The sequence below is a fragment of the Lithobates pipiens genome, unplaced genomic scaffold (assembly GCF_037356315.1).
Source record: "Lithobates pipiens isolate NorthernLeopardFrog02 unplaced genomic scaffold, aLitPip1_a1.2 Scaffold_13, whole genome shotgun sequence".
NCBI lineage: Eukaryota > Metazoa > Chordata > Amphibia > Anura > Ranidae > Lithobates > Lithobates pipiens.
The window spans coordinates 421,259,026-421,271,754 of NW_027507718.1; the positions used below are offsets into that span (position 1 = coordinate 421,259,026).

Sequence of the window (12,729 nt, forward strand, 5' to 3'; positions counted from 1 at the left end):
ATTACTATAAAAAATTTCACTGGCAGTGAAGGGGTTAACACTGGGGGGCAGTGAAGGGGTTAATATGTATCCTAGAGAGTGTTCTAACTGAAGGGGGGATGGGACTGTGTAGGGAAACTAACAGATCGCTGTTCATACTCTGTATGAACAGACGATGTGTCAGTTCACTGCTCAGAGAACTGCAAACTGTGTGTTTACACACACAGCTCTTGGTTCTCCGTGTGTCCCGAGTGATTGCGGGAGCCCAGTGGCGATCGAGACCGCCGGGCACTCGGGGAGCGAGCGGTGGTGTGCCCTAGTGACCATTTATGCTACCGACGTAGCATAATGGCGATTTGCGCAGCCGAGTACAACTGCGGCGGCTGGTCAGCATGTGGTTAATCAAACCCTTCATTAGTTAACACTTCAACACTTTTGTGCACAGACATTCTTTTCGTTTCTACATGTCAAAAAAGGTATATGTTAGGTATTTGTGCAGTATACAGGGATAATGATCTGTAATCTAAGGACTTTAAGGCCCCTTTCACACTTGTGCGACTTGGAACTGCAAAGTCGCATGACAAGTCGTAACCCGTGATTTCCCATGAGTACCCTTCATATTCAAGCAGTCCCTGCACTACTTTGGTCTGACTTTGATGTGACTTGAGGTCCATAGACCTTCAAGTCGCATCAAAGTCATGGCAAAATCACGTAAAAATCACGGCAAAATCTTTCAGGTCGCACAAGTGTGAAAGGGGCCTTCCACTTTTGCAGTCAAATTTGAAAACTAATTTTTTTTTCAAAACTATTTATTTTTTTTGTGTTTTTCACACAGCACACGAAAAATAATTACAAAAGATATTCGTACCTTTGGAATGTTTCTTTGAAGCAGGTCTTTGAGTAGGCTGCAAGTTACTCTTTTTTTTTTTTTATTCTTTTTTTTTCTTTTATTGTATCCATTTTATTCTTAACCTTACAAAGCAGTGGTATACATCTCTCGTATAACAATTCCCATCAATAGCATATAATCACCTCATTTAACTCACTCCCATCTCCATATTACTTATTAAGTTGCCTTCTCATTTTACCATTACAAATATATACCTTAATTATTTTTTATTAACCCCCTTCCCTCCCAACTATCCAGGTTCATATCCTGGTACCGCCTCTATAGGCAGAAAAAAACCCCGAAATAAATAGATTTTTCATCTCTCTTCCTCTCCCCGTCTTTTGGCCTCCCTGCCAAAGTATCCCTCCCAGCTTCTTCTTTGTCTATTCACCTCGAATAACCTGTTCTCTAAATTGAAAATATGGGGCCCATATCCTACGATATTTCTCCTCTTTTTCCTTCACTGACATAGTCAGATCCTCCATTTGTTGTATTTCTGAAATCCTTGCCAGCCACTGAGATCTCGTAGGAGATGTATTGCTTTTCAACAATGCTGGAATACATGCTTTGGCTGCAATAAGAAGATGTTTTACTAATAAGTCTTTATAATTTACGTTCGATATTGAAGTATCATGTAATAAATAGGCTACAGGATTTTCTCCTAGAAACACACCCGTGATCGTTTCTATCGTCGCCTCAACCATATTCCAAAATTCCCTTAATTTTCAGCATCCCCAGAAAATGTGCATCATGGTGCCTACTGATTCCTCACATCTCCAGCATACACCTGATACTTGAGGAAACATCTGATGTTTTGCTGCCGGGGTTCTGTACCATCTCGTAAGGATTTTATATCCTCCTGCCTGATACCCACTTGCCACAGAGGCCTTATGGACAAACAATAAAATCTTCTCTCTTTGACTCTGTGAGAAGGACACACCTTGGGTCTTCCTCCCACTGCTGTAAGAAGGGCAAGCTACTCTTAATGTAGAATGCGGAAGTCAAGCTTCTAGATCTTTAAAGCTGGCCATAGACAGGTATTTTTTTTTGGTAACCACTTAGATTACTTAGTATGAACAACAGATCGCTCTCCTCACCCCTGACAGCATGGAGATCTGTCTGTTTACATTGACAGATCTCCATTGTGTGGAGCGATTGCGGGTGCCGGCAGTCATCGTGACCACCGGGCAAGCACATCAGCTCCAGCATCGCTCCCCTTAGTGGTCAAAAAGTGGTCCGATGTACAGCTACATCGGTTCACCCGGGGGAGCCAACCTGCCGCAGTACAACTGCAGTGACTGGTCGGGAAGGGTTTAAAGAGAACTTCAGTCATTTTTTCATCTTCCCATCTATTAAATCTTCTGCCCTTGTTGTTTTAACTTTGGATAGTAAAACTTTTTTTTTCTGCCACTAAATCCCTTATACATCCCACTTCTTGTTTCTTGTCTGGTCATTAGCCTAGGCTTATGACATCATGCACAGCTCTGTCTCTCACTCTCATGAGAGTTTGCCAAGAAGGGAGGGGGATGAGTCAAAAAAGGACCAATGAGAGCTGTAGGGCTGGAGGTGCGTGTGTGTGTGTGTGTGTGTGTGTGTGTGTGTGTGTGTGTGTGTGTGTGTGTGTGTGTGTGTGTGTGTAAATGGAAGAAGTAAACAGGCAGCAGCTACAGCTACATCTGTACCTAATGCCCATACGTATAGGTCCATTCTTGCATGGTGTGACTTGAGATAAAGAGAAGTACCTACTTCAAGCATGCAATAGTAAAAAGACAATGCACTTTATTTACTAAAGCTGGAGAGTGCAAAATCAGGCTAACTTCTGCATAGAAACTCATAAGCTTCTAACCCCAGCTTGTTCAATTAAGCTTTGGCAAAAAAAACCTGGAAGCTGATTGGTTTCTATGCAGAAGTGAGCCTAATTTTGCTTTCTCCATCATTAGTAAATAAACCCCAATGTCTTTTTATTTAATTCCTCGCACAGCTTTGGATATTTGTAAATCCTTTGCATGTCTGCAGGAGTTATACAATTCCTGGCACCTGGCAACTTCGAGCCGTGGTATATACTGCACTGTATGCATACCTCCCAACTTTCTGAGATGGGAATGAGGGACACTTATTAGCAAAAATATGTAGGCATAGGACACACCTCCCTATCACGCCCCCCTTTAAGGCAAAAACAAATGATTGGTTAAACCCACAAGTACTTTTTTACCATTACTATTCCTTTATATTGGCTTTTGGAATTTACGATTGCAGCAATTTGGAAATTGGATGAAAGGTTTAGCGCTGGGAATCACTTTTTGATCCATAAGTAGTGCATTTTATATACAACTATAAAGATCAGACCAGAATGAGGACAAATGAGGAGGAAAGAGGGACAGAGCGACTGTTCCAAATCAGGGCCAGTCCCTCGAAATCAGGGATAGTTGGGTGCTATGCTGTATGTGCATTGCAGTCAGTGTACCCTGGCAAAAATTGCTAGTAAACAGTGGAGAGTTTTTTTTATTTATTTATTTGCCATACTACACAGTCAGATAGGTGACACCACTCTATGCTCCCCGTGCCGCTTGCCTGTTCACTGTACAATTTTTTTAAATCAAATCCTTTTTATTATTTTATATGAAAACAACACTGTACAATTAGTAAGCAACATAAGGGTTATCATTTCTATGAATAGGCAGCTGGCCTGGAAAGCAGTAAGTTCTGTGGGTCACACTGACAATTCTGTAATGCAACAGTGACAAAGCACACCTCCCAACATTTCGAGATGGGAATGAGGGACATCTACCAGCAAATATATGTAGGCATAGGACATGCCCCCTGTCACGCCCCTTAAAGGAGACATAACGGGAAAAAAAAGGTTAATAAAATCCACAAGTGCTTTTTTTTTACCACTAATATTACTTTATATTGGCTTTTAAAATTAAGAATTGCAGCAATTTAGAATTTGAATGAAAGATTTAGCACTGGGAAACACGTTTTGAAAGATAAAAAGTGAATTTTATATACAACTATATGAATCAGACCAAAATGAGGGACAAATGAGGAGGAATGAGGGACAGAGGGAAATTGCTAGAAATTAGGGACAGTCCCTCAGAATCAGGGACAGTTGGGAGCTATGGATAAAGTGTAATATTTGCAACACTTTATCCTAAAGCATCATTCCCTTGCTGCAGTGATGTCTCTCCATCACTGGTCGTTTGCTAGTAATCAGGAATTAAGGGAGTATCCATGTGACTTTCGGTAGAGGATGTCAAAGTTTAACTTCACTTTGCCAGTGGCAGAAACATTTGTGTCATATGGGGCTAAGGGTACTAAGGGGCTAGAGGTACTTTTACATGGTACTGATGTATGAACATCAAATTAGTGGCAGAAAATTCCTGCATAAAACCACGAGAATGGGCCATAAAGTAAAAAGTGCGTACTCACACACTTTTGCGTGTACTCGTACATGCACGGAAAAAGTCTTCTAGATATTCTTGGGTTGTATCATACTGTATGTGCAAACACGTGTAAAATACTGTGAAGCAAAGCCGATTTTAGTATTTTTTTTTTTACTGATCTATACGCAGTCAAAGTTTACATGCCTTTTTGTACAGGTACATTAATAACAATGGGCTGCATTTAATTCAGTAAAAAAAAAAGAAAATACAGAAAGGCTAACAATGTGGCTTTTTTAGGTGTCAATGTGCAAGAGGACTAAAGCTATAATAAGAAGTAATCACTTAGCCAGCTATGCAATGTGGTGGGGTTCTCTCTAAAGTACAAGACTGGCTAAACAGAAATGCTAAGCCTTTGGAAGGTACATTCATATACAGTATCTCACAAAAGTGAGTACACCGCTCACATTTTTGTAAATATTTTATTATATCTTTTCATGTAGCAACACTGACGAAATGGTGAGTGTACAGCTTGTATAACAGTGTAAATTTGCAGTCCTCTCAAAATAACTCAATACACAGCCATTAATGTCTAAACCCCTGGCAACAAAACTGACCACACCCCTAAGTGAAAATGTCCAAATTGGGACCAAAGTGTCAATATTTTCTGTGGCCACCATTATTTTCCAGCACTGCCTTCACCCTCTTGGGCATGGAGTTCACCAGAGCTTAACAGGTTGCCACTGGAGTCCTATTTCACTCCTCCATGACAACACCTAGAAGCTAGTGGATTTTAGAGAACTTGTGCTCCTCCAATTTCTGTTTGAGGATGCCCCACAGATGCTATGTCTGGAGACATGCTTGGCCAGTTTATCACCTTTACCCTCAGCTTCTTTAGCAAGGCAGCGGTCGTCTTGGAGGTGTGTTTGGGGTCGTTGTTATGTTGGAATACTGCCCTGTGGGCCAGTCTCCGAAGGGAGGATATTATGTTCTGGTTCAGAATGTCAAAGTGTATGTTGGCATTCATGGTTCCCTCAATGAACTGTAGCTCCCCAGTGCCGGCAGCACTCATGCAGCCCCAGAACATGACACTCCCACCACCATGAAACAAAATAAGGGTGCACACACCGCTTCAAGCAAAAAATGGACACACCTGATCCAAGGTGCTGATCCCGGCTTATCACCATAGGCAATATCAAGAAGAGAAAAAAAGACTGATCACACACTTGAATCCAAAGAATGCTGTAGAATTTTCTTTATTGTCATGAGTCAGAAAAAATTGCAACGATGATCAGTTGATGCGTTTTACACGGAAAAAAAGTGCTTGTTCACAACAAGCACTTTTTTGTGTGAAATGCGTCATCTGTTCATCATTGCAATTTTGCAAACATCAGCCGCAATTCTGGCAGCACTCAGACGTCTATTTCCCAAAGACAACCTCTGTATATGACACTGAGCACATGCACTCAACTTCTTTGGTCGACCATGGTGAGGCCTGTTCTAAGTGGAGCCTGTCCTGTTAAACTGTTGTATGATCTTGGCCACCGTGTTGCAGCTCAGTTTCAGGGTCTTGGCAATATTATTATAGCCTAGGCCATCTTTATGTAGAGCAACAATTCATTTTTCCATATCCTCAGAGAGTTCTTTGCCATGAGGTGCCATGTTGAACTTTTAGTGACCAGTATGAGAGAGACTGAGAGCGATAACACCAAATTTAACACACCTGCTCCCCATTCACACCTGAGACCTTGTAACACTAACGAGTCACATGACACCAGGTAGGGAAAATGGCTAATTGTGCCCAATTTGGACATTTTCACTTAGTGGTGTACTCGCTTTTGTTGCCAAGCGGTAGAAACATTAATGGCTGTGTTGAGTTATTTTGAGGGGACAGCTAATTTACACTGTTATACAAGCTGTACACTCACTACTTTACATTGTAGCAAAGTATCATTTCTTCAGTGTTATCACAAAGATATAATGAGGGGTATACTCACTTGTAAGACTGTATATTTTATTTTAACTTTGTATTAGTTGCCTGAAGTTCCCCTTGTACAGAATTAATCAGAAATGCTTATAGTCTGACAAATATAGATTTAGGAAGCATTTTGCTGTTAAAAACATTATCATGGAGAAGTGAAAATGTTAAGCCTAAAAGTGTGGTTTGACCAGGACAACATGCAATGAAATGAGTCATCTCTTGTGCATAGAAGAACACAGGCATTTTCACAGCAATTTCAACCAGTTTTTGATTGCAAAAAATTATTTTAGGTAGTTTGTCAGTAGCCATTCAGTTATTTTTTGCTATTGAAAGCAGATTGAAAGTGGCTGAGATTGCTAGAAAATTGCTTGAGAGTGGCCAGTATCAATGCTTATGAATTTAGTAAATCAACCTGTAATACTGTTCTGGCTTTTGTCCCATGTTACAGTCTAAGTGCCCAGCTCTCGGCTTTCTACAAACAATGTGCGCCCTCCACCACCAAAAATTCTGCAAAATTGTATCACTTAAGGAAAAATAGGACAAAAATGTAATGTATAGAAGACATATGTGTATTTTTTATAGACAGCTAAGCCCATAAGTGCTAACTTTCTGGTGTGGCAAAATTAAATTCAGCTTCACTCCCTTTAATACATGAAAATAAAAAAATTCTTCCTATTTTTTCTGGTCTATGGATGTTTTACATGATAAAATTTAGTGTAAAGAAAGCTAGTAGACTAGCAAAAAAAAAAAAAAAAAACATAATAATAATAATAATAATAAAAAGAATAATAATAATAATATGCATAACAATTATGCATGCTCCATATAACACCTAACAGGCATACACTCATCACAATTCCTAAAATTTCAAATTAGCCTTAACATGTTAATGAAATTTTCAAACTTCAATTTCAATATCTTTAATTCTGCAGCTTTCAATAAATGAATACCTAGTAATACTTTCGTTAAAGCCGTATTAGACCTTCTTTACACGGGGCGCACATAACCACAAGCCCATGGAGGGGAGTGTTTACCTGCTCCGGGATGCACAGTGCATACCCATGCAGGCTGTCCCTTTGCTGCTGTATGGATGTCACACAGGGAACAGCGGCTGTGTCTGTGCAGCCGCTGCATCCCAATTGACAGCGATGGGACTGCCTGCGTGGGGATGCATGGAACATCTGTGCACCCCTATGTGAGTAATCATGGCCTTCATATGAGGCATATCAAAGAGGCCTTAAAAAAAAAAAAGAAAAAACACTTCAGGTAAGATTTTTATGACCTAAGAGATCCTAATGGTCTCTTCTGTCATAAGTGCTGTAAACAGCTCTTCATATATTTACCATTCTGTGCTGAAATTATGTGACTCCTGGTCAGTCAAGCATCCAGAAATGTTAAACCCAGGAAGACCGGGAGAAGATGGAAGGACATGGCAGCCGAGAATGCAAACATGGGGGGTCATTTGGCAGGTAAGTCTGCCATAATAGATCTGTAGAAAGTACAGGCCGGCAACTCGACATCGTCTCCATAGAAAATATTTATTTAGACATTACAGCAATAACATCATCCAAAAATTCTGACGCGTTTTGGCCTTAGACCTTCATCAAAAGCATAAAAATATGACATTAAAAACAAGAATGTTTAAGGGACACAGGTATGAAGGGCAAAATTTACTTAAAAAATCAGCTCATTAATTGGTTACAGGTGGAGATGACCAGACCCGGGCCAAACAAACACATACAAGTCTGCCCATAATGTACTACTATGCTGGGCATACTACCACATGATGGCATAAAGCTCCCGGGAGCTATTTAAAAAAAATAAAATTCAGGCAGAGTTTAATTCTGCTTTAAGACTTCATTTCAGAAGCTTCCTGTTACATGGTGACAGCTGTTCTCCCAACTGTTCTATCACACAGGTTTTCGATGGAGACTACAAGTAACCATTTCAACAAACGTTACTCAGGCACGGTCCATTGTTGTCAACATCAGAAAATCCGTCCTGAATAATTGCATGCAGCCATTGCAGTAGTGCAGGTAGATAGGAAGTGGCTGAAAGGAGTCTGCAAAGGATGAGATAAAGTTGAAAATGGTAGCAAACTTTCTGCCACAGGGCAATGCTAAATATAATTAATTTGACAGATTTATAAAATAAAAGCTTGATTTATGAATTTCCACCTCTGCTGCTGTAAAGTAGCACTGCGCTGAAATAAAACCAGCCCCTGACCACTTGTTGATTGTCTGTCTTCTTGTGAGTGAAAATCTATCTCGTATGTTTCATATTGTAAAACAGGCAATTGTTTATGATACACAGTACTAAACATCCTTCAGTTTTCGTTTACATGTACCTTAAGGCCCGGTTTACACCTATGCAGTTTGCTTTTGATTTGTTTATGCAGGGCTTTTTGCTGTGCATTTAGCGTTTTTACACACTAAGTTTTACTGCACTTTTGCCGCGATTTGCCTTTATGCTTTTTTTTTTTTTGGGCCAATTTGTTGTGGCGCAGATTAGAAAATGGAAAACGCAAATCGCGGCAAAATCACAGTAAAATCACAGCAAAAACACACTACATGCTTTTCTGCAGCTTCTCTATTGTCGTTTATTGAACCAAAAAAGCAAAAAAAAGTACAGTTTAGCGTTAAAAAAAAAAAAGTCCCCGACCCTTTCCAAAAACGCAGCGGCTGAAAAAAGCATAAATGTGACAGTGTCCTATAGGAATCCATGTTAAATTAACTGTATTGCATTTCTACTAAATGCAAAAAACACAGAAAATGCATAGGTGTGAACCAGGCCAAAATGTACGTATAGTCACAAACGTAGGACACTTTTCATGACTGTGAAGAATTTCAAGCCCCATATTCTACAGAAACACTGAGACTTAAAAAATAAAAGTCTAATTAGAAAGATTTTATTAGGTAAGCAAAGAGCAACATATTTTTTTTTAATTTAAAGCCCTTTTTAAAAACAGGACTTTTTCATTTCCTGCAACCTCAGAGAGCTTTGAAACCCCCACGAGCTACAACCAATTCAAGCATCACTTGTTATAATCAAAACATATACATGTTAAAAGCCAAATAATGGGTTAACAGAGAATTTTTAGCATGCTGATAAATATCTTTTGTCCATTCACAGAAATGTGGCTGTAGACAAATGTCTCCCAATAAACACTATTCCAGGTCCAGTGGATCTGTAATGGGCAGATTTGTCACTCTTTATTGTTACAGAGACAAATAGAAACGTAGCCATCGTTTTTAAAACAGCACCGCCGCATGCACATCATGTATGCTGTATATTCGCCAAAGCCTCGCCTACTAAAATAAAGAATTCAGTCTTATTCAGTGAATAGTTTTTTTTTTTTTAACAGTAGTAGCCCATCACACCTAATCCAAATTCAGCAGAGTTCTGATTGGTTGTTTTGACTACTGCATTTAGGAAAAGGAGCTTTTTAAAATACAGGTGCCTGGCTCTTCACACAGTCATTATCTTACTCAACACTGATATATTGGGAACAAAAAGATCTATCAAGAAAATATATTGTCAAAAGTTTGTTTTTTTTACAGAGAAAATAAAAGAATTCTGATTAGCTGCAACAGTTCCAGTTTTTGAGCTAATTTACATTTCTTCAATGAAAAAAAAAAAAACCCTATATCTGCAAAAATGTGTAAAAAAGTCAAAGCCACATATCCAATAACTATAGATACAACAATTTATTGCCTGGTAGCACTGGATACAATGCATTTCATGGTACAAAATCTAAGGTAGCAATCTTCTATCTTTTAATATGATGGGTTGCGGAATAAAATGAAAATCGCTAGTCTAGTCAATCAAGTATTTATAAATTGTTAATCTTAGTTATCTGTTTCTCTCATTTATCAACTACATTTCCACAAACTTCTTTGAACAGAGATTAACACAAAAAGCTTTCCAGCAGTGTATGTGGTATTAGAACTGGACATATTCAGACAGCTCTGTATCATAACTATGGCCTTCTCCTGGGAACAGACGATCAGAAACAATCCCAAAGTATCGCGGGTGGATTGATGGGTAATGTAGAGGTTGTTGCATATTACATCTCATCACTTGGTTTAACTAAGCTACAATATCTCCGTCCAACATGGCGTTACCTGCGACAATCCTTTCATTAATATCGCCCCATAAATCTAAAATCTGATTGATGTTGGTTATAGAATGTTGGAAGCAGTCATTGCAATGTTTACTGGGGTAAAAATAAGTAAATCTGTTTATAAGGAAGAAAAAATATTACTACATGTTCAGTAAACAGAATTCAGCACTTACCACCATACACAGTGACAGCTTTCTCTCTCTGTATCCAGCAATACCAAGCAATGTCTTTAACAACCAGAACTTAAAAGGAACAACAGAAAGATCCACCTAACATTCACCCAATAAGACAGTGTCACTTGTGAGACAGTGACAGTGGTTAGTTGTGTCATGACACAACTAACCAAAGATATTTGCCTTAAGAAAGAACAAGCTCAACCCAAACTACAGCACACAACTCAGCATTTGCATGTGTCAATTATTTTTCGTTCAATAAGAGTATATATATTTTTTTTTTTCTTTTTTTTTTAACAACCATCATTGCACTAGGAAAGATACATTGTACCATATATAAGTTAAAATCTAACAATAAACATTTTTCGAATTTTTAGACAGTAGGAAAGAAAGACTGTTGTTCAACTAGGACCACAGAGTTAGAACAATTTGTGTAGATTTAGGTTTACAGTGGGGTATAGTTTTTTGTTTTAAATTTTTTTATTTAAACTGAGGATTTGTTTGAATTACAGTTTTTATCATTACTGCTAAAAATAATAATTAATAAAAGCTAAATCCCCCAGGAAGGCTACACAAAGTTCTTTAAATATAGTGCATATTACATATAGGTGAAAATAACGCAAACTACATATTAGTCTCCACCGAAATCTGTGCACGTAATTTATTTAAAGCATAACAATTTTAGTTGTTAATTGTATTTTAGATATAAATGCATGGTTAAATAGATGGACTAGACGGTCCTATGTTATTCATTTAAAAATGATAAATATTATTAATAATAAATATGAAAAAGGAGGTGTAAATTTCTGCCTTTTTTTAAGTGCCCATCAAAATGATAACATGTAGTAAAAGAAATATATTTTTACTACATATTACGGTGCGGTGCAGTGCAGTGCCATTTCTTTTTGAAGGTTCTGAACCTCTGTTTTTTGTAAGGCTGGTAAAGAGCTGTCCAGTTTTCTGAAATAAAAATTCTTGCATGGCTCCGGACACTGAACTGAAATTGACATGAGCACAAAGCCATTTTTAGTCTAAAAAATCATGCAATGTTCTTGTAATCTATTATCCACACTTATTGAATGACAGTCACACACATTTTGTTTTCTATAAGCAAAAAAAAATCCATTAACCTGCCAGCTAACACAGAAAATAGCTTTGGATACTATGGGGTTAAGTTACTAAAGCAAAAAGTGTATGCACTTTGCAAATTTTCCTTGAATGTGATTGGGTGCTCTTTGCAAAGTGAAGCCTTGCCTCATTTACTAAGCTTTGGAGCAACTGCACTTGCAGAGGGAAAATTGAACAGTCCATTTGCCTTTAGTAAAATCAACCCCTATGTTTCCAGATCTAGAGTTTTTAAACCTTATGTATTGGATATTCCATTTAATCCAACTGCATATTCTTAAGGCATCTGATCAAAACCACCACCACTCACACTGCAATCTTCAAACAATTGGATTCAGAACAGATAGATAAATGTATTGTAATGTGGGTGGGAGTACGAGTTTGTCTCTGTACTTTTCAACCTTTTTTAGTCTGCGGCAAATTTGTTATAGTGGATGCAAGACAGTAATTCATTTAAATAAAGTAATATTTATTGGTAAACACAAGATCTTCCTGTAATCATTATATATAAATTTACATTATGACTGTGAGGCTGCCATCTGTTATGGCACCTGCATAGCTACTGATCTTTAAATATAATCAGGGAAATTTCATTTTGGCAGTAAACAGCAATTATTTTCAGTAAACACATACTAAGTTAGATGAACAGATGCAGAACTTGACAGTTGATGAGGTTTGAGAAAACATTTTTTAGTTTTAAGGATAAATTCAGTTATATCAAACTCCACATCACCGCTGGCCTCAGATCTATTGAACATTATCTCTATTGCAATGAAATCCTTGTATTCCCTGTTTAGTCTGCTGTAGAAATCCTCCTCCTAATTTCTGCCTAGTCTGCCTGGGGGAAATCCTCCTATTCCCTGTCTACTCTACCTGGAGAAATCCTTATATGCCCTGTCTAGTCCCCCTGGGGAACAAACTCCTATTCCCTGTTTAGTCTGCCTGGGGGAAATCCTCCTACAGTATTTCCTGCTTAGTCTATCTGGTGAAATCCTCCTATTCCCTTTATAGTCTACCTGGAGAAAACCTCCTATTCCCTGCTTAGTCTGCCTGGGGGAAATCCTCCTAGTCTCTGTCTA

The 12,729-nt window shown here is 38.4% G+C and overlaps 1 protein-coding gene across 2 annotated transcripts in view; it reads right to left on the reverse strand.

Annotated features, from left to right (window-relative positions):
* RHOH (ras homolog family member H) overlaps window positions 1-12,729 on the reverse strand; it is a 67,461-nt gene that overhangs the window by 14,130 nt on the left and 40,602 nt on the right. The window contains exon 1 of one of the 2 annotated variants that reach the window (XM_077477604.1): window positions 10,526-10,740. The exons of the other annotated variant lie outside the window; for it this stretch is intronic. The gene's annotated coding sequence lies outside the window, so the exon portion shown is untranslated. Of the gene's footprint in view, window positions 1-10,525; window positions 10,741-12,729 lie in introns of those variants that run through there. 2 annotated transcript variants of the gene reach the window in all.